Below are 26,320 nucleotides of genomic sequence, written 5' to 3'. Positions count from 1 at the left end.
CATCGCCAACCACCTCCTCCTCTTCCCTCTCACACGTGGGGCCTCTAAAATCCCTCACTCCCCTCAGATTTTCCAAACCTAAACATCTTTGGTGACACCATTTGTCACATTCTCTATCGGGGTGTAATAATAGCGGCGGTGGCAGACACTCGCATGGCGTCTTCTTCCCATTGATCTACGCCTTAGAACTCCCGGCTTGTGGCGAATAAAAAGCTTTGTCCGGTGCGCGATGCGCTACATAAACATCCAGTGGTCTTTGCTCGCTGTCTAGGCAGCGCGCAGCAGATATGGTGCAGACCGGAGCCCCAACATGTAGGTGGTCAACCCAGGGGCATTCTTCCTTCAGTACAGTATACTCTACAGGGCTTTTATGCACCGTATTTAAACATTTTAACCAGCTCTTGAGACATCTGCCCCAAACACAAAGGCAGAGTGACATTATCTGCTGGCAGTGGTTGTGAGCTTTTCGTTTCCAAACACCCACAGCTTTGACAGCACAAAGGGTAGCCCTCCCTTCCTCCACTCACGCACGCACGCACACGCAGGCATGCATATAAACACATTATGTGCACACAGCACACATCAAAAAGCAAATGTTCACAGGTAGACACATAGATTCACAGGCACACGCACGCACACATACACAAGTTAAAGAATCACACATACTGTATACTGTATACCCACAGACATGCACAAATACACACACACATACACACACACACACACACACACACACACACACACACACACACACACACACACACACACACACACACACACACACACACACACACACCGCTCATCCCACTCCTGTGTGCAAACGGGAAGCTTTTTACTTGTATTGCCAACACTGCCTTTTTGTAATTCCTCCAGCAGCCAGACTTCATAGCCAGTTCTGACAGCTCTTCTTTTGATATTTATATTTCCAGTGAATGTTAACTCTTTAATTGCCAAACCCGAGATAAGTCGGGTTAACTCGCCATGCGTTGGCTGCCAGACCCGAGATATCTCGGGTTTTGGTTGTTTATTCTTTTATTCGATATTTGTATTCATTATTCATCCAGGGACCTCGGTGTTAACATAGGAAATGAGTATGCGATCGCCAAAGTGCAATACCGGCCGCATCCTGCTAGATGGCAGTATCCAGCACCCTTTGAAACCTTATATCTTACCCTGTGTTACGTTCAAATCGCTCCGGGCGCAGTTTTCTGGGTCAGGCGAGTCGAGCGGTTCGCCAAATCGCATTGAAGCGCGTCAAATGCCCCCGATGCATGTGTTGTGGTGGGTTATGTCATGGACCAGATGGACATCAGATGGCGATCAAACAATTGGAATATTCTTTTTGGAATACCCCCGATCAGAGGTAATTGACTATCTGACGTCAATTTCAGCTTGATCATGCAATGTTTTCAATCCAATCCAGCTATAATTATAAGTATAATTGCCTGTAAAAAAAAACATCACAAAAGAAACAAACAGGTGCTTGTTACTCTGTTTGACAGAATGAGCGATTGTATACTACAGAGCACATCAAAATGTAAGGTTCTGTCAACCTAATACTGTGCTTGAGTAGACTATTTGTGTTGGAGATGGGATTACAGAGAGACAGGACAAGTAACAGCTTTTGTATGTTGACTTAAGTATCAGAAAACATTGCCACAAGAGTAGGGGAAAATATATGCCTAGCCTAGTCGACTCAAGGTTCTTTGGTAGACTATTGCATTGGTCCATTCATTGAAGATGAACGCAATGTGACATCCTTTACTAGGCTCACCCACCAACAGTTCAGGTGCTGAACTGCTGATCCGAATGTATAGGTAAAAAAACCATATTATGCGTTTTCATCAATAAATAAATGCCCCACATTTCTCGCATGGATTGGGGGCCCAGAATCTTCAGCTACGCCCCTGGCTGCTGGTCCCTGGCTGGTGTAGCGTAACCGTCAGTAGTGTGATAGTAAAGGGTTAACCTTCTGTCAGGCACATTGGAAGGGGGGGTGCGGGGGGTGCGACAGTATTTATATATTTGTATATTATATACTGTAACTGTATAACTATAACACTGTATATTATAAGTTTATCCTGCTCAAAGCACTTCACCATTTTAATATTGTGTGCATTGAGCCATACTGTATTGTAGCCATTCTCCAATCTGTTAAATAAAGTTTTCATTCATTCATTACACTACTGTACGTACACAATCATACGTGTAAAACCGACAAGATTGCAGCAGAGTAGATTTTCGAGTGATGACAGACTGTCACAGACTGATTGAATGACAGGTGAAACAACTAATTGTATTCACCTCCCGTCTCCCACCCTTCCCACGCGCCACGAACCACTGAGCTACTGTGATACAGTGCTTGCGCAGTCAGTCGATTTTAGCTAGTAGTCAGACTTTGCTAGCACAGAATGTCTCTCTCACAGAAAAGAAAAATATCAGATTTATTTTCGAAACGTCCCGCCGGTCCCAGTGACAGTCCCACTAAAGAGAGACATAGACGACAGGTTCAGCCTCAGCATCAGGTATTGAAGAGTTAACTGAGTCTGTTCCCCTATACCCCGACACGGGCGCCAGGGGCTTCCACTGAGAGGTGATGCAAATAGGGATGGGGTGTTATGGCAGCTCATGATGGAAAGAGTGCGCACCGAGTCTGATCCCGAGTTGAAGAATTGGCTCCAAAAGAGAGACAACTGGATGTCCAACAACATCCAAAACGAAATCTTAAAGCTGTTTGCCCATGATATTCAGCTACAAATTAGAGGCAAAGCATCCAAAAGCCCATTCTTTGGCTTGAGCGCTGACGAAACCACTGATGTCACTGGAAAATAACAATTCTCGTGTAATATACAGTTCGCTGATGACAACTTGGAAGCTCAGAACTTCTTTTGGGGTTTTTACAATGCCCGGCCCAGACACAACAGCCGAGACGCTGTTTTTGTGTATAAAAGACATTCTTTTACGCCTCGACCTGCCCATGGAGAGGCTGATAGGATACTGTTTTGTCGGGGCCAGCAACATGTCTGGGGGGTACAGGCTAGACTAAAGGAAATGTGTCCCGACTCTGTTTTTCACCACTGCGCAAAAAAATTATATATATATATCTCAAAGGCCGCACCCCCTACCGATTTAAAGTTCCAACGTGCCTGCCTTCTGTAGTGTGGCAATGAAAGGGTTAAGTGAAATATTTTATTTTGTTGAATATATGGAAAAGTCTTGGTAATGGAGAAAAAGAGTGCAGTATGAGGCAACATAGTATTTCTATGACCTATGAGATGCGAGACTCAGGGCCTGTGATGGCTGAGTTACAGGGTTCTAATATAAGCTAATATGGGCCTCTATCTACCTGTCACTCAGAGGTTGTGTTTGTATGTGTATGTGGGCTCTGGAGTCAGTGAGTCTGGAGTCATACTTTCTCGGTCAGCAGAACTGGCTGACTTTTTTTTTGCTCTTTTACAATGGTGTCCTGTAATCCCATGTGGGATGGGCCACTTATTTAGCATGACACATGATTAAATTAATGAATAAATATATAAATAATGCATTCATTTATTAATGCATTCATTACCACTACTACTACTACTACTACTACTACTACTACTACTACTACTACTACTACTACTACTACTACTACTACTACCAGGGCCGCCTCAGGGTGTGTGCGAGCAGTGCGGTCGCACAGGGCCTCGCGGGAAGGGGGGACTCAAAAAAAAAAACAAAAAAAAAATTTGCGAGGCCCACCTTCCCGCGAGGCCCTTTTTCATCACAGACCTAAAATCTAGTTTTGCTTATATGCTTATATATTTCACATTAGACACGTTTGTAGAATGTTCCTGGCTCTGCGGCTCTGCAGCAGACACTCACTATTGGAGCTCTGGGGCTCTGCAGCAGACATACTATTGGTTTCAACGAAGGGAGGGGTTACATCATGTGTACGCCAGCGTGTGTCAGCTGCGTTTGACTATTTCGCGCGTGCAGCTTTGGAGGTTATGCTTAGTTATGCCAGCCAAAACGAAGAGGACTGTCATTCGGCAGATGGACTGAAGATGAAAGTTGTTGCATGTTAGACAGTTCAGTCAGGCTAGCCATCCCGGCTAAAGGCATGGACAGCTAGTTAGCTTTAGCTACGTTATAATATTGAGTGCTAACGTGTGGTTCAGTCGGGATAGCCATGATGATGTCGGCTAGTAGCTAGCTTAGCTAAAGGCTAACTAGCGTTAGCTAACCTAGAGAGAGCGCGTGCAGCATTGTTATGCCAAGATGAAGAGGACGGTCATTCGGCAGATGAACTTCGTCAACTCCACGCGGTTGTCTCCATCCTCTTGGACGTTTGGTGAGTTTTTAATGCACTCTATTCTATTCCCGCCGTGGATATATATCTCTCTCTCTCTCGGGAGCCAAACGGGCCGGCTAGCTGTTGTAGTAGCTAACGGTGTGTGGCCTGGTGTCAGCACCTGGTGCGAGGGAGGTGAGCTTGGTGTTTCATTATGAGAATATCTCCATGCTCAAGTCGGCTATAGTCCGCGAGGGACTTGTTGCCGGCACCGCTATGGTAAACACCACTCTGTAGTGGGACGTGTATTGCCTTCTTTTTCCCTTCTCTCTTCGGATGAGAAGAGGAAAACACAGTGGCTGTCTGAAGTGTTGGCCTGTATTGCTTTTCTCACGTTGTACAGTTTTTCAGTGGTAGCCGCATAGCTTGCTTCTGCGTTAGCTAGTGGTTAGCGATAGCCGGGTTGAGCTAACTGTTGGCCAGTTAGCTGTTTAGCTACGACGTTAGCTGCTCGTTTTCGCTCGGCTGGGAACTTTAGCTTGATGCTATCAGTTAGCCTACAGTTAGCTGTTAGCTTGTGCTACGACCATTGACATTAGCCGAGAGAATAGCAGGCCCTGGCACTCTGACTACGACATCATCTTTGACAGAAGATGTAGTCGGGCCTGCACCATGACAAGGCTCCGGCCATAGCTTCTTTTTGTCCCGCCAGCGAGAGGCCTTTCCTCAACGTGGAGACCTGTGTTGCGGCCTTTCGCCCTGCGTTCCTTGGTGCAGGTAAGATGTCCATTGGACATTACCCCACTCTTCCTTCCTTCCCATCCCGAATCTTTTGTTAATAACGATGTTTTTTTCCAGGCAAAACATATGTTACTTCACAACATTTGGAGATACGACATGTGCTGTGTGTGAATTGTCTTGGTCGTTTGTGTAGCTTGGGTAGCGTTGGCCAAAGCTGTGTGTGGCCTGGTGTCAGTACCTGGCTACTCTATTTGCAGTTAGCCTATTTAGCTGATGTCGGCCATTGGCTCCTTGCTACTTTGTTTTCTCTGGTATAGACCCTCTTCTCTTTGGATTTAAGTGTTGATCTTTGTCCTTTTGGATCTATGTATATTCATGTTGCCTTTGTGAAGTTATCTTTTCCTTCTGTTTTGTTCTTCCATTAAAAGTTGAATATCCTTTAGGGGCTCATCTTTGCTTATCTCTCTCATACATGCTCTCTCTCTAACACACACACAGACATGCTCTCTCTCTAACACACAAACACACATGCTCTCTCTCTCTCTCTCTCTCTCTCTCTTTCTAACACACACAGACATGCTCTATATCTAATAACACACAAAATGACATGCTCTCTCTCTATATATTTCTCTCTCTTTCTAACACACATATACATGCTCTCTCTCTAACACACACACACAAACAGACATGCTCTCTCTCTATCTCTCTCTTTCTAACACACACAGACATGCTCTATCTATCTCTCTCTTCAATTCAAATGGGCTTTATTTCACATTATTGTATTTCTCTCAGTAGGTATGGGAGTTTTGAGTTATTGTCGATGTTTTCAAAGTCTCTTTGGGCGTTTGCAATTTGTGGGAAGTATGTCTTGGTATAGTGGGCAGGTTGTTAAGAAGTGGAGCTCGGTTTCCACCTCATCTTGTGTGCAGTGGGTCTGTCTTCGCTTGGGAGCCAGGTCTGCCTATGGCGGCCTTTCTCGATGGCTAGGCTGTGCTCGCTGAGTCTGTACCTAGTCAAGGATCTTCAGTCACAGTGCTCAGGTATTCGCGTTTAAATCTCACACAGGGCCTCGCATTTCTCCCAGGCGGCCCTGACTACTACTACTACTGATAATAATAATAATTGCCATCATTATCATCATTCTGATCTTGTAACAGATTAGGATAGAATGAGTCCAACCCTAAGCAGCCAGCTATGAAAGTCTAGAAATACTGCACACAAGTAGTAATCAGAATCGATAAAAAGTACATAATATCAGTCCGGTTGTTCTGCCTCAGAGCAGTAACAGGACCAGCCATAATTTCATTATCAATCAATACAATACCTTCCACAGGTAATCAACTGTGTCCTCGATAACATTATCATCAAGGTCATCGTCAATAGCAACACCACTCTTCATTAACTGCTTGAATCAGTCAATAAGAGCACATCAGCAGAGTCATAATACAATGATCAACCTTCAATCACAAGCTAATATTAGCTGGGGTGAAATACCTCTTGAAGTTGAGTGTCTGTTGCTGCCACATTTTAGGGAGCATATGTATTGCAGTGTTTTCCCAATACATTCTGTGGTGTTCCTACACTGTATGCATTTTTTCTCTCCCTTATACTGTAAATCGCGGAGGTCTATTCTAAGAATTCTTTGCATCTGACTTATCATTGGACAACATGCATGTTGACTTTGCACCGGTCTTCTGTCATTGCGAAGAACTATGAAAAGAAAATACTCCTCTACAACACCTCACAATTCCTGTCAACTTGTACGTGTAAACCCTCCTTGGGTGCATCTCGTTTCTCCGTAAAAGTCTACTCCATTCCTCCACTACCTCCTCCATTTCTCTGTGACCCAGAATACATATATATTATACATCGACTACAAAGCTATACCCTTAGAGGACAGCTATAAGCATGATGTCATCTTTGCTAGATTTATGGTCATTGCATTCTATATGGCGACCACAGTGTTTGCAGGCCATATGCCGCGTTGTCAAGGTTTTCTGCCCCTGTATGTGTGTAGGGGCAGGTACAATAAGAATTGTCTTCTTCCTGTTCCTTTCGGCCATGGCCTTTAGTGGAGCATATTAAGTGAACTATATGTACTGTTGGACTGTAACAATTCCATGTACGAATAAATAAAAATTTAATGAAAATGAAATCGTCAATGGACCTCTCATCTATGATGCATCATTCAGCACAGAAACTATTTTCCTTCCCTTGTCTCCTTAGAGTTACCTGCTGAGGAGTCTTGCCTCCTAGGCCTCAGATCTTCTTAACCCTCGCCCTACATTCTCTAGGGGTAACATAGGATTGCTAAGCTAAGCATTATCAATAACTAAACGGGGTTCGCACAAGGTCCTTGACGTGCTCGATTTAACACTAGCACAGCCATGGAGAAAATGCCACTAATTCCTGCCAGGAACGGGTCAGAGGACCCGACCCGACAGCTTATATGAGAAATATGAGAAAAATAAACAGTGTAAACTATATAATTACCTCTGAATATAAAAATATGAGGTTTACCACAATGAAATCTAGGTTTGAGTGACATACATTTTTATTTTTTAATTAAAAAAAAAGAATTATAATAATATTTTGTTGGATGGAAGAGCCACACATTGACTTGATTGATTGATTGATTGATTGATTGATTGATTGATTGATTGATTGAAAACGTTATTAACAGATTGCAGAATGGGTACAATACAGTACAGCTCAATACACACAATTGTTAAGGGGATGCAGACCAGAGAAAGACTTTAGTCTTGTTTACATCAGGGTCCCCCATTTTCAATTAATCAGGACATATATGACATACATGACATACAGATATTCAGTACTGCTACATCTATACATTTATGACATACCAGATTTGCAAATACAGTACTGTTTGTGATACAGAAGGAGTCAAGAAAAGGGAGTATATACATTTGACGTAGAAACTGTACATTGGAGGAGGTTGGGTTATACATTGGGATATTGTCAACCATACTGGGTAATTTACATTGGAGGTGGTTGGGGGGGGGGGGGGGGGGGGGGAGAAACACTGTATAAACAAGCAAAACTGTACATTGAGGGGGGGGGGGGGGAGACACTGTACAAACAAGCAAAATTGTACATTGGACTATTGACAAAACCATACTAGGTAAATGACTGTACATTGGAGGGGGTTGGGTTAGGACATTTACAGGGGCCAGTTTTGAATTGCAGTCTCCCGTAGGTGTCCCTTGAGAGTGGTTTTGAAAGTGGGTAGTGATCCACATTCCTTTACAGCTTTGGGTAGGGCGTTCCACATTGATGTGGCATAATTGCGAAACGTGTTTAGTCCCTTATTTGAGCCGAATCTGGGTTTAACATGATTTGTGGCGCTCCCTCTGGTGTTGTGATCGTGGTATTCACTGACCTTTGGGAAGTATTTTGACATGTACATGGGTACCTTGGTCGTGTAGTGTATCTTGTAGACCAGGCCCATTGCAAGTTGCTGTACTCTGTCGTCTACTCTAAGCCATCCTAGGTTGTCAAAGTGGGCAGGGGTGAGGTAGGTTCTAGGAGTAAGGTCAAGCAGTAGTCTGACCAGTTTGTTTTGAGATGTTTGTAATTTTGTTTTTAGCGCCTTTGAGGTGCTTTGGTACCATGAGGTGCAAGCATAGTCGTAGTACCCTTGAATGAGTGCTCCTGCCAGAGTCTTCAGGGTATTCTTGTTTACCAGAGAGGAGATCCGGTACAAGAATCGAGTTCGTTGGTTGACTTTTTTTATTACACTGGATGCCATTTTGTCACAGGAGAGATTAGCCTCTAGGATGGAACCCAGGTAGGTAATTTCATCTTTCCTTGTGACAATATTGTCACCCACTGTAACTGAGAAGTCGTCGGTCTTGCTGAGTTTGTTATTTGAACCGAAGAGAATGGACTCTGTTTTGCCCATGTGTAATGATAGTTTGTTATCCGCGAGCCATATGCAGATTTTGCCTAGTTCCGAGCTGAGGGTTTTTTCAACCTGTAACTTGTTCTTGTCAGAGACCAGCAGGGCTGAGTCGTCCGCAAACAGGAACAAGTTGCAGTCACAAGCTGACGACATGTCATTTGCATAAATTAGGAACAGTAGCGGTCCTAGTATGCTTCCTTGTGGAACACCACAGCTCACTGTGAGGGGGGGGATAGGGTACCGTTTACCTCCACCATCTGTTCCCTCCCCTCAAGGTAGGATTGCATCCAGCTCACTGATAGACTATCAAAACCAATTGCTTTTAGCTTGTCAATCAGAATGGAGTGATTGACAGTGTCGAAGGCCTTTTGTAGGTCCAGCATGACCATGCCGCAGTATTTGCCTGCGTCCACCTCTTGTTTGATGTGGTCATTCAAATAGAGAAGGCATGTGTCAGTGGAGTGGGATGTTCTGAAGCCAGATTGGAATTCGTAGATTAGATTTTTTTCCGCTAGGTACTTTTCGACCTGTTCGTAGACTATTTTTTCAATGACTTTCGAGATGGAGGTGAGAATAGAAACAGGGCGGTAGTTGCCTGGGTCTAATTTGCTGCCCTTTTTGTGCAGAGGGGTCACCCTCGCAATTTTGAAGTCCTTGGGGACGTGTCCCTGTTTTATGGAGAGGTTTATTATGTGTGTGATGACTGGGGTGATGGCGGCTGCTGAGTCTCTGAGGAATTTGGAGGGGATGTTGTCATGGCCAGTGGCCTTGTTAGGTTGGAGGGCGCTCAGTTTATTGAGTACCTCATCTGTTGTTACCATTTCCAGCTTGAAGTCGTCCTTGCGGACCCCTAGGTTTTTGTAGTAAGCTACTATGTTTAAGTAATTGGCTACATCCAGCTTGTCTGTGATGAGCGTGTTGTCCGTTTTTATGTTTATGTTTGAGAATCTGGTTTTAAGTTTTTTACTGCATCCTAGTTGATTATTGAGTAATTTCCAAAGTTCACATGGTTTGTTTTTGTTTTCCTCAGTTTTGTCATTGATGAAATTCTTTTTTGCAGTTTTGATCATGGAGTTTACGTCGTTTCTTAGTCTGTTTCTTTCTAGTTTGAGTTCAGTCACGTGGGCATGGAGTTCACTGCTCGTGCTTTTGGTAAGCTTTGACTGACTTTTTCGAAACTCGGAGCATTTTTTGTCTCTGGTTTTCATAGCGGCCAGTATTTCGGAGTGCATCCACGGCTCAGCGCAATTTTTTACCCTGGTGGTTCTTAGGGGGGCCATGTCGTTTAGTATTGTTGAAAATTTGGTTTTGAAACCAAGCCATGTTTCTTCAACCAGTGTACCATTGAGTTCATCTGACCAGTCCAGACTCTCCAGTTCAAGGTTAAAGGCCTCGCTAGAGTAGGTTTTGAGGTCTCTAGATGTGACTGTTTTGTGGAAGCCTGCCTTTTGTTTTAGCTTTTTGACGGGCAAAGAGCCACATGTGGCTGGCAAGCCACGGGTTGGCCACCCCTGTGCTAGACGCTCGCAAAGTGCTGTGACTTTCGTCTGTTCCAATGGCCCATTATGTGGAATAACGTTCTAATAAAAATTTCCTGAAGTAGTAGTAGTAGTAGTAGTAGTGTATTCAGTCATCATCTCACACAATACAATATACACCATCATTTAACAGTATTTGATTTTACAGTGACTGAAAAGGTACAGACTGAAGCATAATGCTTATATATGCCTGTCCTATATTCTTAACAAAAATTACAAAAATTAAGACTCAAACAGTATTCTAAAAGAAAATAGCAAAAAGAAAACAGTATTATTCACCCTTGTAGTTTTCAAAAATAGCTTTACAAACCATTTTCTTAAAAACCAAAAGCGAATTACTCATTCTTAACTGTATATCAGCATTGTTCCACAAGTTAACCCCAATAATATAAATACACCTCCTTTGAATCCCTTCCTTAGCTTTTTGAACCGTACATTTACAAATATCTCTCAAATCATATTTTCTTTCATGTATTGAAAAAAACCTTTGCACCCCGTCTGGGAGTAATTTTGCTTTAGCTCTGTACAGTTTTATAATAAACCAAATCATAAGATTTCATAATATGAGACTTTATAAACAATGCATTTGTGTGTTCATAGTAACCAAGTCAAAAAGTCATTTTGAAATTTCAGAAACCGTGCCAGATAAAACGGCTACTTTTAGGAAAAGTCATTGAGTGACAGAGCTGGAGCATACATTTATTGAAAATGCCTAGGGGTCATGTGACCCCTTGTCGGCTGTGCTAGTGTTAAATAAACAAGAAAACAAGGCCTGGAATTCCTTGAAAACAGCCAATTTTTTAACAAGGTGCTTAAAAAGTCCTTGTAATTCAAATCAACCATTCGCATTGAAGGTTTTGTTCATCCATGATAAAAAAAATTCGGAATCAATAAATATAAACTAATTGTCAGAAATTGGTTTTAAGCCATAAATATTGGATCAGATTTTTTTCCTATAAAAAAACAGCATTTAAAAGTGAATTGTATCCTTTAAAATGAAAAGTGGAGCTTGGAAAAGTACTTGAAAGTCCTTGAATTTCATTTTGCAATGTCTGTTGGAACCCTGACTAAAGAAGCTGCCACTGCAACATGTACATCTAGGTGTTCAACTGGAGTGTGATCCTAACTCAAACCGGTGACTGTGAATCTAAGCTATTCTAATGGAGGGGACTTATCGGTCCAGCGAGGTGGAGAAGGGTGCGGTAGTGGGTCTCGACAAACCCATCCTTTTTGGCGGTGGGGTTAAACTAACGGTGGTAAAGTCGGAGGCCCGCGTCGGTTCTGGTTGCAGACGCTTCCAGGCCATCGTACACGTGTACAATGTGTGAATAGCAGATAAGTGGTAGTGAGGGAGAAGAACTTGGGACGCAGCCTTTGACTCACTGGCATCTGATCGAGGTGGGAGAGATCACTAACTTGAGGCCTAAATTGAGACCCAAATTCAGAGAGTCGCCCGATTTTTATTTAGTGCCCGATTCTCTAAAGGCCAAATGTTTGCTCTCATCGCATCCATGCCACGCGATGTGCTACAGGGCCAGTGTGGGGACTGCTCCACACAGGCTCTGCAAGTGTTCCGAACTGGTCCCCGCTGGCTCCTGTGTGTGCCAGCCCCAAATCTAAACGTTTTTGTGGTCACTGGAAGAGCAGAAAACCTTGACAACGCGGCATCCGGTCCGCGAACACTGGTCGCCATAGATAATGCACTGATCATAAATCTCGCAAAGACTTTCTGTATGTGTCAAACGTTGACGCAAACTGCAGAATATAGGTGACTAAAATTAGGTCTGTTATTGTGTTCTGTGTGGCTGTGGCATTTTAACGTGTTTAAATTGTACAATAAAGCAATCATAACCCTGGATGAATATAGAAAGGCTGAAGTTGAATGATGGGTACTGTCATTTTACTTCCATGCATTTCATTTAATTAGATTCAGGTTGTGGGCTGATGTTATTGCTCGAATGTAACACTCAAAGGAAATCATTTCTTCAATAACACGCTGATGTGTTGCCTCAGTACATAGAAAAAGACGATGATAAATGGAAGAAAAGCATCCGGTAACTACACTTGTCAATTGGCGGTGATGTTTTCCTATTGAGGGCATTTTCTCCTCATTTTTGCAACGTGTAATCCACCATTTGTTACAACAGTTGCGGCATTAGGCTTTGTGTCCACCGGGGACGTTTTTTTCAAGACGCACCGCTTTGAAAAGCAAAAAAAAAAAACTCAGCGTTTTCCTGAGTCTCGCGACTGCGGCGGCTCCGTCACTTGCTCGATGTTGATTGGTCGGTCGAAAAAAGTTTCAACTTTAGGCGCTGGGAGCGCTCCGACCAAAAACGCTGCCGCTGAGAGCGCTAAAACGCGAGGCGCGGCGCTGGGGAAAGGAGCGCGCCTGTTGCGTCTGTAGCATAGAAATTAATGACAGAAAGGAGCTGACGACTCATAAAACGTCCCCGGTCGACACAGGCCCTTAGGCCAGAATTCAGTGCTCCAGGTATTTGAGTTTTGTTTATGAACACATCAGTGCTGCTCACCATCGTTCCTCTTTCAAACAGATTTCAATATTTTGTTGCATGAACGCACGTTGCCCCTTTCTTTGGCAGGTTAACGCCGTTTGTTTATGAATACTTGTGTTCCTGACAACTTCGTGGGCGGATGCATTAAGGGCTCTCAAGTTATGGGTGCACACTATATCGGCTATGTCCTGTCACAGTTGATTGTTTGTGGCAGCTCCGAATGGGACCTCCCGCCCCACTTCCTCTCATGCTAGAACCCAATCCTTCCGTCAGTCCCTGGTGAAATGTTCCTCCTGTGAGTGCCGGCTGCCTGACATGGGAAAACGATTAGAGCAACAGTGGAGTTTTCTTATGAGTCTGTGTTTGTTGAAAGCTGATAATCCGCAGTGCTGATTGTGTTACCATACTTTATAGGGGTGTAACAATACACTCGAATAGGCCTGTCCCCGACTAAGGATTTGTATAGTCGATTTTGATTGGCCAAAATGTGCAGATAGTCTACTGGTAGTCGACTACCCCACCAAATGCAAAAAATATATTTAATAATAATATATATAATATACTGTATATATACTTTTATATATCATTCCATTTGGGCTGTGGGGGGTGCTTAATGTCTGAAGGAGTCGACTGAAGGCGAAAGCATGCAATTGGTCCACTGATGGATATATCTTGATATTTGTCTAGTCTAGTGTGTTCATTAGACGGGTGAAATCCTCTTTCAGTGCCTCTGTGCCCATTTTCTTAGGCAGTTAGCCTCGCTGGTATGCGTGCCATTAGCGTTAGCCACGCTTCAAGTTCTAGGCCTCTTTGATTTTTATTATACATTTTTTTTATATATATTTTGCATTCGACTAAAGAGGCTGGCAGTTGACTACGGCTCCTTTCAATCGATTAGTCGACTATTTGACTAGTAGAGGTCAGCCCTACACTCTACTCACGTTTCAGTTAAATTTGCGATACTGGGCTCATGACTCGATATAAAACAATTTATATTTATTATCCTCCTATCGGTCACATGATTACCACTGTAGTAAAGATACCAGCCAGCCGGAACGTTGTCGCTTCCCGGTTTGGCCACAAAAGCACTTTCAAAGTATTGAACGATACGATTGTCACATTCGACGGACTGTATCATCCCATTTTAGTGTTGCGATACACAGTGTATCGTTGCACCCCTAATACGTTACTCTGCCACCCTGTTTGTTCTGTATGTGGAATTATGGAAAACTGCAAGTGTGATGTTCCCACGGCTGCTTCCGTAGCTCAGATAGGTTCTTCTCCGGTCAGACTGTTGGGACCGCCCCCTACCCCCTATTCTGCTTCCGTAGCTCAGATAGGTTCCTCTCCGTACAGACTGTTGGGACCGCGCCCTATTCTGCTTCCGTAGCTCAGATAGGTTCTTCTCCGGTCAGACTGTTGGGGCCGCCCCCTACCCCCTATTCTGCTTCCGTAGCTCAGATAGGTTCCTCTCCGTACAGACTGTTGGGACCGCCCCCTATTCTGCTTCCGTAGCTCAGATAGGTTCCTCTCCGTACAGACTGTTGGGACCGCCTCCTATTCTGCTTCCGTAGCTCAGATAGGTTCCTCTCCGTACAGACTGTTGGGACCGCCTCCTATTCTGCTTCCGTAGCTCAGATAGGTTCCTCTCCGTACAAACTGTTGGGACCGCCTCCTATTCTGCTTCCGTAGCTCAGATAGGTTCCTCTCCATACAGACTGTTGGGACCGCCCCCTATTCTGCTTCCATAGCTCAGATAGGTTCCTCTCCGTACAGACTGTTGGGACCGCCCCCTATTCTGCTTCCGTAGCTCAGATAGGTTCCTCTCCATACAGACTGTTGGGACCGCCTCCTATTCCGAGCTCTCATCCCAAGAAACCTCCACTTTCAACATGACACCCTCATTGGGTAATGGCTAGGGCTGTCAGTTTATTGCGTTAATTAGATTAATTAATTACACAGCAAATTATTGCGTTATGAAAATTAACTCAAAATTAAAAAATTAAAAAAAGTTAAATTTTTTTTTATCTCATTCCGTAAGAACATAGAATACACATTTACAGGCTTTTTTTTAAATGGTCCATTTGCATGTTCTTGGTATCTGATTCTAGGGACATCTATGGATCTCAAGGAATTAGGGATGTCCGATATTATCGGTCTACCGATATTATCGGCCGATATCGGCATTAAAATGTGATATTGAAAAATATCGGTATCGGTTTTCCAAAAAAAAAAAAAAAAAAGATATATATATATATATATATATATATATATATATATATATATATATATATATATATATTTTTTTTTACATTTCTATGACCTTTATTTACCCAGGCAAGCAAGTAAGAACAAATTCTGATTTTATTTATTGTCAAAAGTATGCATAATGTTGTGTTAATTCCACAACAAGACATATGTAATGTTAATTACCTGAAATTATTCCATTTTGGGGGGGGGGGGGGGGAACCCTGCATATATCGGTATCGGTTGATATCGGTATCGGAAATTAAGAGTTGGACAATATCGGTATATCGGTATCGGTAAAAAAGCCAATATCGAGCATCCCTACAAGGAATGTATTCCCCAGTGTCAGAAATACTGTGTCTGTTACTAGGCTTGAGTAAATTGTAATGAACCAAATGAGAATATCAATTCAATTATTTTTATTTATTTTATCTTTGACTGTGAATAACACCATGCTAAAATTTACTAGACCTGAAAAATCTAAGCAAATTAATAAAGGGAAGATGATTAAACAGAAGGTTTTGTAGATACAGTACTGAATTCTGCCATCCGGACACATTTGAAATATGATTATAGAATGTAAAATATCAGGCCTAAAATGGTTATGCGATTAAAATGCGATTAATTAGATTAATTAATTATAAATCCTGTAATTAATTAGATGACATTTCTTAATCGCCTGACAGCCCTAGTAATGATTAATGGAGACTTTAAGCAGGTGGAGAGTGTGGTTCCCGGGCCGGGCCGGGACTCATTTGGGTTGGGGCTCACGACGCAGCGCCGTCCTGTGCCGTCCGACGGGACCCCGGACAGTGAATCTACAGCAGCACTCCGTCCGGGAGCTGGGCTCTAGCTGAGAGGAACAAAATGGCTACCCCGGGCTTCATTACGGCCCCCCTGCCATGGCTACAGCTCTCTGCAGAGCTATCAGGAGCAGCTCTCTCCATTACCGCCGGAGCAGCAGGGGGGGGGGGGGCACGAGTGAATACATTTTCTCTTTCCATGACGAGCTAAACTCGGAGAACCTCAAAGATTCATGAAGTATTTTGAACTTGCAGCTCATTACGGAGTAGCACTGCAATGTTTCTCAAACAAAAAAAAGAGCTTGGTTCTGATTCACTCAGCTGAGTTCAATACCACTGATTAATTTGCTGCATTGCTCCAGGATGGGAAGACAGGATATCGACAGCGCCATGTGGTGCGGTAATCCAAATCAGCCGCGCTGCAGTACGACTACATCAAATGCTTCCAAGAACTTGTATGGCCAGTAATTGTTTATTAAACAGTGTGAATCGTTTTAAATTGAATATGTTGGTAGTTGGTAGTCGTCCTCCTTTTGATCCATGTATTTGATGGGCTACCCACACCAGATCAGATTTGGGGTGTTAGAGATTAGAGGTTAAAGGAAAACTCTAACATTTTGGGAAATTAGCTTATTTGCCATCTACCCTGGAGTTAGACAAGAAGATACATACTTTTTTTTTTCTCTGTGCATGCAGTAGGAGTAGGAATACATGCACCATTAGCCTAGCTTAGCGTCAGTCACTGGAAGTAGGTTCCTCCATTAGCCTAGTTCCCAACGTCTTCCCACTCTTACTGCATGCACAGAGAAGAAAAAGGTATGCATTTTCTTGTCTAACTTCAGGGTTCCCAAAATGTTGGAGTGTTAACACATTCCCTGCCACGCAATTTGAGCATCTTATACCATTCTCTGCCAGCACTGTAAGTCTATGGAGATGTTCACCTTCTTTGCAGGGCTATAACTTTTTAAATTGCATTGCTAAATTGACATTACTATGGCCCATTCAACATCGATTATCTATCGTTCAGGATGTAGGAACGTTTTACTTTTTCATGCATATATTCATACGAAAATACCGTCTAGAATATAAATATGTTTTTATCGTTTTCTGCAGTAATTCCTAGAACGTGAGATATAGGCATAAACGCATATATAGATTATCAAATGCCGTTTGTTGCGGATCCACGCTATATAAAAAATTTCAACTGTACATGATCCTAAACGTTATGACTGATCATGCGCGGATGAACGGAGGGGGGGGGGGTCGTTTATAATTCCGTGATCATCGTTAAATGCTTTATGTAGTATGGGTGATATATTGATCAGAGCAGTTTGCATGGATAATAATAAACAAACAGGCTGAAAGTAACATCAGCGTCCTATTACCGTTCGATGATGAGACTGGAGGAAAAAGATCCCACTTATTTGACGGTGATCGCCTAAATCCATTTCCGGTTTGTATAATCATAATACACGGCCAAATCGTATCGATTATTGCGTTATGGCAGCGATCGCTACACACGGACGTGTGTCTACAGTCCCGCAACAATATGCGAGTGGCCGGACGCATTTCGGAGACGCACCGAGATCGACTCTGCCATTTCCGGTTTGGCAACTCGCCGATCATCCACCGGGGGGCAGTATTGAAGCGTTGCAGAGTTGTGTCGGCTCACACTGCATCAGACCAGGCTCTGTGAGGGAAATATAAATAACATGGCGAAAAAATGAAATATGATCTCAATAACGTTGTACGCCGTGGAATGGCAGAATTAGCATGAACTTGAAACACGTTGTACAACGTTTTTGGCGCAGGATGTGTTAAGACCTTTTTCTTCTCTGTGCATGCAGTAGGAGTAGGAAGACGAGCACCGTTAGCCTAGCTTAGCGTCAGTCACTGGAAGTAGGTTCCTCCATTAGCCTAGTTCCAAACGTCTTCCTAATCCTACTGCATGCACAGAGAAGAAAAAGGTATGTATTTTCTTGTCTAACTCCAGGGTAGATGGCAAATAAGCTAATTTCCCAAAATGTTGGAGTTTTCCTTTAAGTTAAGTACCCTCCCTTTGTTCACTTTGGGAGCTAGCCACCATCCCACGAAATATAACACCTGAGTGCTAGTTCTATAGTGGCAGAGGAGCAGCAGACCAGCAGCAGAAGTGGTTTGAATTTTCAGTGCTGCATCTGTAAGATGGCCCATTTCTGAAATGCCTTCCTTCTTGAGAACACTTTGTCCTTTTTGCACAATAACGATACGTTATTATAAGTAGGAAAGTGGCTTTTAGGGTGCTCTGCTCTGTGCATTATTATTATTTATAGGGTTGTTTTGGCTCTTTTCTTTTGAGGTTTTAGAGACCTTGCAAATAGAAAAACCCAGGTACTCTGCCACTAATTGAATAATTGGCGTAGATTAACGATAGGTTATGTAGATAACCTAGTTATATTAGTATTGGCTGAGCGTCCCGCTCTGAGCCTTACGAGATACCTCCTATCTCCTGTGATACCTAATGTATCTCCCATGAATAAAAACACATGCACCCCACCTGTATGGGGCCCCGCCCCTTATGGTGGCACAGCCCATATAACCATGACTCTGGTCATGAAACACCCTTCCTCGCCAAAACCCGTCCCAGGAAAAGATCCCTCAAGAGGGAACTCAGGGCCGCGCAGAGCGGGACGCTCAGCCAATACTAATATAACTAGGTTATCTACATAACCTATCGTTATATATCGTATTTGCATCGCGTCCCGCTCTGAGCCTTACGAGATAATGGGGAAGAGCGGGCGCGAGACCCGACAGATGTACCCCCTGAGGACCCGTAAGCCCACATCAAGGGGTGCGGGGAGCCCGGTCACCCCATCCTTCCTAACGAAGGGGGGGCGCAGTCAACTCCACCTGAATGCGAACAAGAGGGAACTAGAACCCCTTGAACACACCGTACAGGCGGAACCACGTGTGACTCAACACACTGTGGCCCATACCCATACACTCCTGCTACCCGACCAAAGGACGGGAAGCAGGAAAGGCCACAGACCCCAGAACCGCCTGGGAGACAGAACCCCCGGTCATGTCCATGAGGTAAAACCGTACAAAGGGGCCCGGTGAGGACCATGAAGCTGCAGCACAGATGTCCTCCACCGAGGCCCCACCCAGGAGAGCGGCAGAGGCAGCCACCCCACGAGTGGAGTGCGCCCTGACGCCCCCAGGGGGATCCTGCCCAGCCAACGTGTAGCAGAGGGCAATACCCTCGCACAACCAATGGGACAGGCGCTGCTTCGACAGTGCCTTACCAGCACGAGCCCCACCGTAACAGACAAAAAGCTGGTCGGTAACCCTGAAGTCCTGAGTACGGCTGAGGTAAATCCCCAAAGCACGGACTGGACATGACAGGTGAAGGCCCGCATCTAACTCACTAGTGTGAGGAGGAGGACGAAAAGCCTGAACCACAATATCCCGGGAGCGGAAGGAACTCCGGATATTCTTAGGCACGAAAGCAGGATTAGGTCGCAGAGTGGCACCGCAATCGGTCCGAAAAGACAGGCACTCTGGACGTACCGAGAGAGCACAGAGCTCACCCACGCGTTTAGCGGAAGTCCCAACGGCGCCTGCTCGAGCGGCTCAAACGGGGCCAAGGATAACCGACCGAGGACCAATTGAAGATCCCAAGTCGGAGCCAAGGAGCGTTGCACCGGCTTAGCGCGTCGAGCGCCAAGCAGGAAACGCTTCACAAGAGGGTGGCTGAACAAAACAGTCCCCTCAAAACCCTCATGACAGGAGGATATAGCTGCCGCATATACCCTCACTGTCGAAGCCGACAGCCTACCAAGAAGAGACTGGAGATAACCCAGAACAGCATCCAGGTGGCAGGAGACCGGGTCCCAGCCCCCCCCCCTTACACCACTCTTGGAACGCACGCCACCTGCCCGCGTAAACCGCGACAGTGGAGGGAGCATGCGCACACCGGATGGTATCAACCACCGCGGGATCCATCCTCTCCAGACTCACCCTCCCACCAGCCACACCACCAGGCGTTGACCCAACACCGGAGGCTGGAAAAGCACTCCGTTGTGCTGCGAGAGAGCCGTCGCTGACCACGGAATGACCCAAGGAGGAGCGACCAGAAGCTGGATTAAGACCGGGAACCACACTGACGTGCCCCGGTCCAGCGCGACCAGGATCACCGTCCTGCGCTCCCTCCGTATCCGCTCCAACAGCTGACTCAACAGCTGTACAGGAGGGAAGGCGTACAGAAGACCGGGCGGCCACGGAAAGGTCGAGAAGGCATCCACCCCCAAGGGGGGACGATCCGCTCGACTGAGCGAGAACCACAAGGGGCACTTGTGAGAACGTCGGCACGCAAACAGATCTACCGAGGCCTCCCCGAACCGATCCCAGATCTGTCTGACTATGTCGGGGCGGAGTTCCCACTCGTCGCGACGAGGACCGCCCTGAGACATTATATCCGCCGCCACATTTTCCGTACCAGGAACGTGGAGCGCCCGCAGACTGCGCAGCCTGCGGGATGCCCATAGCAACAGTTCGCGCGCCACCCGGAGCAGGCGGGCGGAACGAGTCCCACCCTGCCTGTTGATATACGCCGCCGCCGTCACATTGTCCGTCCTGACCAATACGTGTTTGCCTACCACCAGTTGGCCGAGCCGTTTGAGGACCAGGAGGACCGCCTTCAACTCCAACACATTGATATGCAGGACAGCTGGGTCGGCATGACCCGTCCAGCCGCACCCCACTGTATGCGTCCGAAACGCCCCTCCCCAACCTGTGAGAGAGGCGTCTGTGAAAACCGTGACGTGGGAGCCACTGCTGCCCATGGGGACCCCAGCGGAGAGGATACCCAGCCTCCCCCAGTGGGCGAGATCCCCCCATATCGACAAAGGAACCGTCAACCGTCTCCCTTTGCCCCACACCGGATCTATTCTCAAAGAGAGAAACCACCTCTGTATCCGCCTCATAAAGAGGAGGCCAAGAGGGACCACCGCGTGGGCCGCCGACATAAGGCCCAGCAGACGCATCACCTGCAGCGCCGTAACCGTCCCTCCCAGACGGAAACCCCTGAGCGCGTGACGGAGATCCCCCCGACGCTGCTCCGAGAGGGTCGCAAGCATGGGCTTCGACCTCAATGTCAAACCCAAGTACTCCACCTGTTGACTGGGAAGAGGGGTACTCTTCTTCCAATTCACAGCAAAACCCAGGCTGGTGAGGAATTCCACCACCAGTCGAGTATGAGACCTGGCAACCTCCTCTGAACGGCTGAGGAGCAGAATGTCGTCGAGATAGAACAGGACTCGTATCCCCCGACGACGTAAAGGCCCCAGAGCAGCCGCCACGCACTTGGTGAATGTGCGGGGAGCCAGAGAATAACCGAGCGGCATTCTGTGGTACTCGTACGCTACGCCCTGAAACAGGAACCGTAGGAACTTCCTGTGAGGAGGGAAAATGGGTATGTGAAAATACGCATCCTTCAGGTCTATGGAGGTGAACCAGTCCCCCCTCCTGACAGCAAGCAGAAGGAGTCGGACGGTCAACATCCTGAACGGTCTCACTACAATCAACCGATTGAACATGGACAGATTCAGTATAGGTCTGACCCCCCCAGTTTTCTTGGGCACCAGAAAATAACGGGAGTAGACGCCTGACATTGCGTCCTCTCTCGGGACCACAACGACGGCCTGCTTCGCCAACAGAGATTGGATCTCGTCGGCCAGGGCTGTCACCGCGCCCGACCCTAACAATAGGGTCGGCACCAAACCTGAGAACGGAGGATGGGGCCGCGCAAACTGCAAAACCAGCCCCGCCTCTAACGTTCTCCTCATCCACCGATTCAAAGGACATTCCCGTCGCCATATGTGAATATAATCCCACAGCGCCCCCGCCGTCAACTGACGCTGGGCCGCAAGGAACAGCAGATAATTGGCCCGGTCCCCCCCGTCGTGCAAAGCACCCAAGGGGGGACCCCGACAGAAAGGGCCGGTTTGATACGGGAGGAGCGGTCATCAAACTTGTGGACACACACTCACCCCCTGAACACCCCTCCAGCACACGCTGAGGAGTCGTTCCGCAGCCAGACACGCAAGGCCTGAGGACCCCATGGGCTCCTACACGCCGAAGCCCTGCAGTGATATTGCTACCACTCAAATCACGCCTGCCTCTCCTTTGCAGACCACTGCCGGTTTGACGGGAGTGGGAGGCAACAGCGCGAAACCCCGCCTGGCGAGGGCGAAGCCGGGGTAACCCCTGCTGAGCATTCAACAGAAGAGGCACCGAGTCCCCCTGCTGACCACTGGAGCTAGTGGCAGCTGTAACACCAGGTTCCACCCACCCACAACCTGCGGTGTAGGAACCACGCGACGACGGAACATTCTCACGGACAGACCCAGGCTCAGCCATCAACTGGGTGTCAGCCCCTGTCTCCATGAGAAGTGAAGAATGGGGCCGCATACGCTTCAATGAAGGTTCGCGGCCCGCAGCCAAAGGAGAACACTCAGAGCCCCGCTTCTGAGGGTAACAGAAAGCGGACTGAACGGGGAGCGGGCTGCTCGCTGCAAAATGACGACGGGTTGGTTTACCAACCCCGAAATCACCCAAAATGGCCGATCCCTCGGCCGCCAAGACTGTAGGCCTTGCGATACCCTGTCGATTCTCCAACCAGGGCACCACTGGCGGGGGAAACATGGCCGCCTGTCGAGGATCTCGCCACAGTCGTTGACGAGACCGTGCTCCCACCCCTGGCTGCACAGCGTGAGGCGGTGTAGGACCCGAATCAATAACCGCCTGCGCCTCCACAGAACGCCCAAAAAAATCTGTGGAAAAAGGAGTTGTGAGGAGAGAAAACCTATCCTCTTCCCCAAGAGGAGACTGCTCCAACCAAACATGCCTAACAACCAAAGTCGATAGCATCCGAATCCTCCCCGCAGTTATAGCTTGCGACTGAGTCAAGATCTCTATAACACCACAAACATGAATCACGTTCATAGTGTCTGTTGGACCCAAAGACCTACAACCCGACGCCATCTTGGATAGGAAAGTAGCCAGCTGAGCCACAACACTGGCCGCCGCTAAATGCCATCCTGCAGCAGTATACCACTCATTCGTCCATACTGCCACCCTCCGAGCCGACATGCTATCAAGCAACGGCCGGGCGGAACGTCGTTCATCCCCGCCTGGGCACAAAAAAGAAGCTACCTGGCTACTTAGCCAAGGTACCCCCGGGCTGCACCCCGTTGTCAGCCCCTTCACCCGCAAAAAAGGTAAATAGAGCTCAGCGAACCCCCCCACACCCACCACCGACTGACCTTCATCAATGAAGCTGGCAAGAGGAGGGAAAAGCGGAATCCCGCGGCGGGGATTATTAGACATTCCAGCGTCAACATCAGCGTTAGCAGAAGAAGCAGTAGTAGCATTAGCATTAGCATTAGCATTAGCGTTAACAGCATGTTCCAGGATCGCCAGGACATCGCCCACTACAGTGGAACGATCGCCAAGCCACCCCGGCCCTGGTGCCGAAACATACTCCACAGCACGACCAACACCGACATTGATGCCTACTGACACAGACCTCACCTTTGTACAAGCCGACCCGTTAGCCAAACCTTGTACGCTACCCCTCGGTCCGTCGCCGTCAGCCGAGGAACCACCAGCACAGGTCTCATGTGTCGCCGAAACAAGCTCCGGAGAATCCAGGGAAAAACAACTCTCCGGTAAGCCCTCAACATTATTAATCTTCCTTAATCTTTTCATTCCGCTAGTCTCGTATGGTGCACGCATCCAATACGCTGGGACGAAAATAGAGGAAGGGTGTTTCATGACCAGAGTCATGGTTATATGGGCTGTGCCACCATAAGGGGCGGGGCCCCATACAGGTGGGGTGCATGTGTTTTTATTCGTGGGAGATACATTAGGTATCACAGGAGATAGGAGGTATCTCGTAAGGCTCAGAGCGGGACGCGATGCAAATACGATATATAACCATCTGTAGTGTGGTAGTGAAAGGTTAACCGTCTGTACATTACATTACATTTTGTCATTTAGCTGACGCTTTTATCCAAAGCGACTTACAAGTTTTGTACAACAAAACAGCAGGAAGGGTACAACTCTATCAGCTGAGTAACAATGTTTATCAAAGTGTTGAGTGCTACAGTGTAGGTTAGTTTATTAGGACAAGTGCATGACAGTAAGGTTAATTAGGGTTAGATTATTATAATTTTATTTTTTTCATTTCAGATAATGGTTGAAGAAGTGCGTCTTTAGATGACGGCGAAAGATTGGACGGGTTTCTGTAGTGTGATAGTGAAAGTTTAACCTTCTGTAGTGTGGTAGTGAAAGTTTAACCTTCTGTAATGTGGTAGTGAAAAGGTTAACCTGCTGTATTGTGGTAGTGAAAAGGTTAACCTGCTGTAGTGTGGTAGTGAAACGGTTAACCTTCTGTAGTGTGGTAGTGAAAGGGTCCACCGTTTCACCTGGAGAGACGACGGTATGCATGTGGATCAGGGATTGATGACCACACACCTAGTAGGAGTTCTATGAAGGGCCTATGCTATGAAGGTGGGCACGCTTAGCGGGGATGACGTGCCGTGTGTCTTGATTTAAAATGAGATTCCGGTGGACGTTTTCACACCATTCTCCTCTGTGTAATGGATATCAATGGTGGAGGCATATGGCAGAAAGGTTGTTAATGTACTCTGAGAGCCCCCTTTCATCTCTGGTATTCGCGTCATACTTCTGGGTCAACGATGACATACGAGTGTCTAGCTGTGTTACTGTACTGTGACATTTTGTGTTATTTGATAATTGTGTACAGTGCGACTTATTGTTTTTTTATCCACTTTTTCTCCTCTTTTTCTCCCATCCCAATTCCACTGTGCCAATTCTTCCCTCCCCTGTCTTGAACGTTGCTCGCATATGCCCCCCACTGGCCGGTTGTAGGGAGGATAGAAGCCTTGCATCACGTGTCCCCTCCGATACATGAGGAGGCAGCCTGTCACATCTTTTCACCTGCCAGCGCGGACTCTCATTGGCGAGGTGTAACGTGTGGGAGGCTCACACTACCCCCGCCATTTGCTGTCTCTGCTGTGCAGGCGCCCCCAACCGACCCATCAACTTCCACCCGCTAATTCTGCCAATTGAGTTAGTATGACGGCCGGCCCAAGCCGGAGGCAACGCCGACAGCCGGAGTCGAGCCCGGTGTCTCTTGCGTTGGTGACGAGTGCAATGTCCACTGCGCCACCAGGCCGCCTCAGTGCGACTTATTGTGTAGCACCTTAACTTGTGTAAAACACTTGTGTGTTGTACTACTTGTGTGTTTTACTGAGTAGCACCTTAAACGTTGTACTTGTATAATGACAATAAAGACTATTCTATTCTTTGACAGAAAGGGATATATTAGCTTTCAAGTTGAGTCAGTTTTGAAAGAAAAACGTGTTGTTTTGGGCAAAATAGGCTATTGCATGAGTCGTGTCCATATGCAAAAAGGAAGCATTATTTATTCAGTTTGGCATAACGGCACAAATATATAATTATCTAGTATATTTGCTAATTAAATTCAGCAACTGAAAATACAAAGCCAAACGTTTGTAGTGAAACAGCAGATATACAAAGAGCTTTCAGAATCACAGTTGCCTGGAAAGACAGAATAATACTGAATATTAATTTGTGGCAAATGGTCTCAAATAATTGTTTATTTTAATTTTGTTGTATTCAAATTTAAATCTAAAGACATCACCTCAGCGACTTGTGATTTCTTATTCCATAGCAAATGGAATTTCCAGGTACAGGCGCCTCTGAAGCCATATTTCACATGGATACTGCGTCAACGGTGGAGGAAGCAAAGGGATAAATGACTGTGTTATGTGTGATAGGTGTCATACTGTAGGTATCCTCAGGAGTGTCCTGGTTTCACTAGCTGATCCACAGTAGTTGTTTCTGTGATGGACAGATTGGCAATTATCTGTGAGCGAATTGTCAAAATCGTGTCGTTGAAGGATGGAATCATTTGTGCCAGATCATCATGTCATATGAACATCATTCACCGCTGGTCTATTGCACACCGAGATGAAGCACTAAATGGAATTCATGAATATCTCAAGCGTTGCGAATGCTTTGTAAAAAATAGTGGATGTACTGGAGCTGTGGTTTCCTGAAAATACCCTGTCCATCTCATGACGGTGACCGCAATGAACGATGATGATGATCACCACTATCACCATCATCACCACCATCACCATCATCACCACCATCATCACCACCACCATCACCATCACCACCACCACCATCAT

The sequence above is a fragment of the Notolepis coatsorum genome, assembly GCF_963971535.1.
Source record: "Notolepis coatsorum genome assembly, chromosome: 9".
NCBI classification, from domain to species: domain Eukaryota; kingdom Metazoa; phylum Chordata; class Actinopteri; order Aulopiformes; family Paralepididae; genus Notolepis; species Notolepis coatsorum.
The sequence above is the reverse complement of the archived record's forward strand: the minus strand, read 5'-3'. Positions refer to the sequence as shown.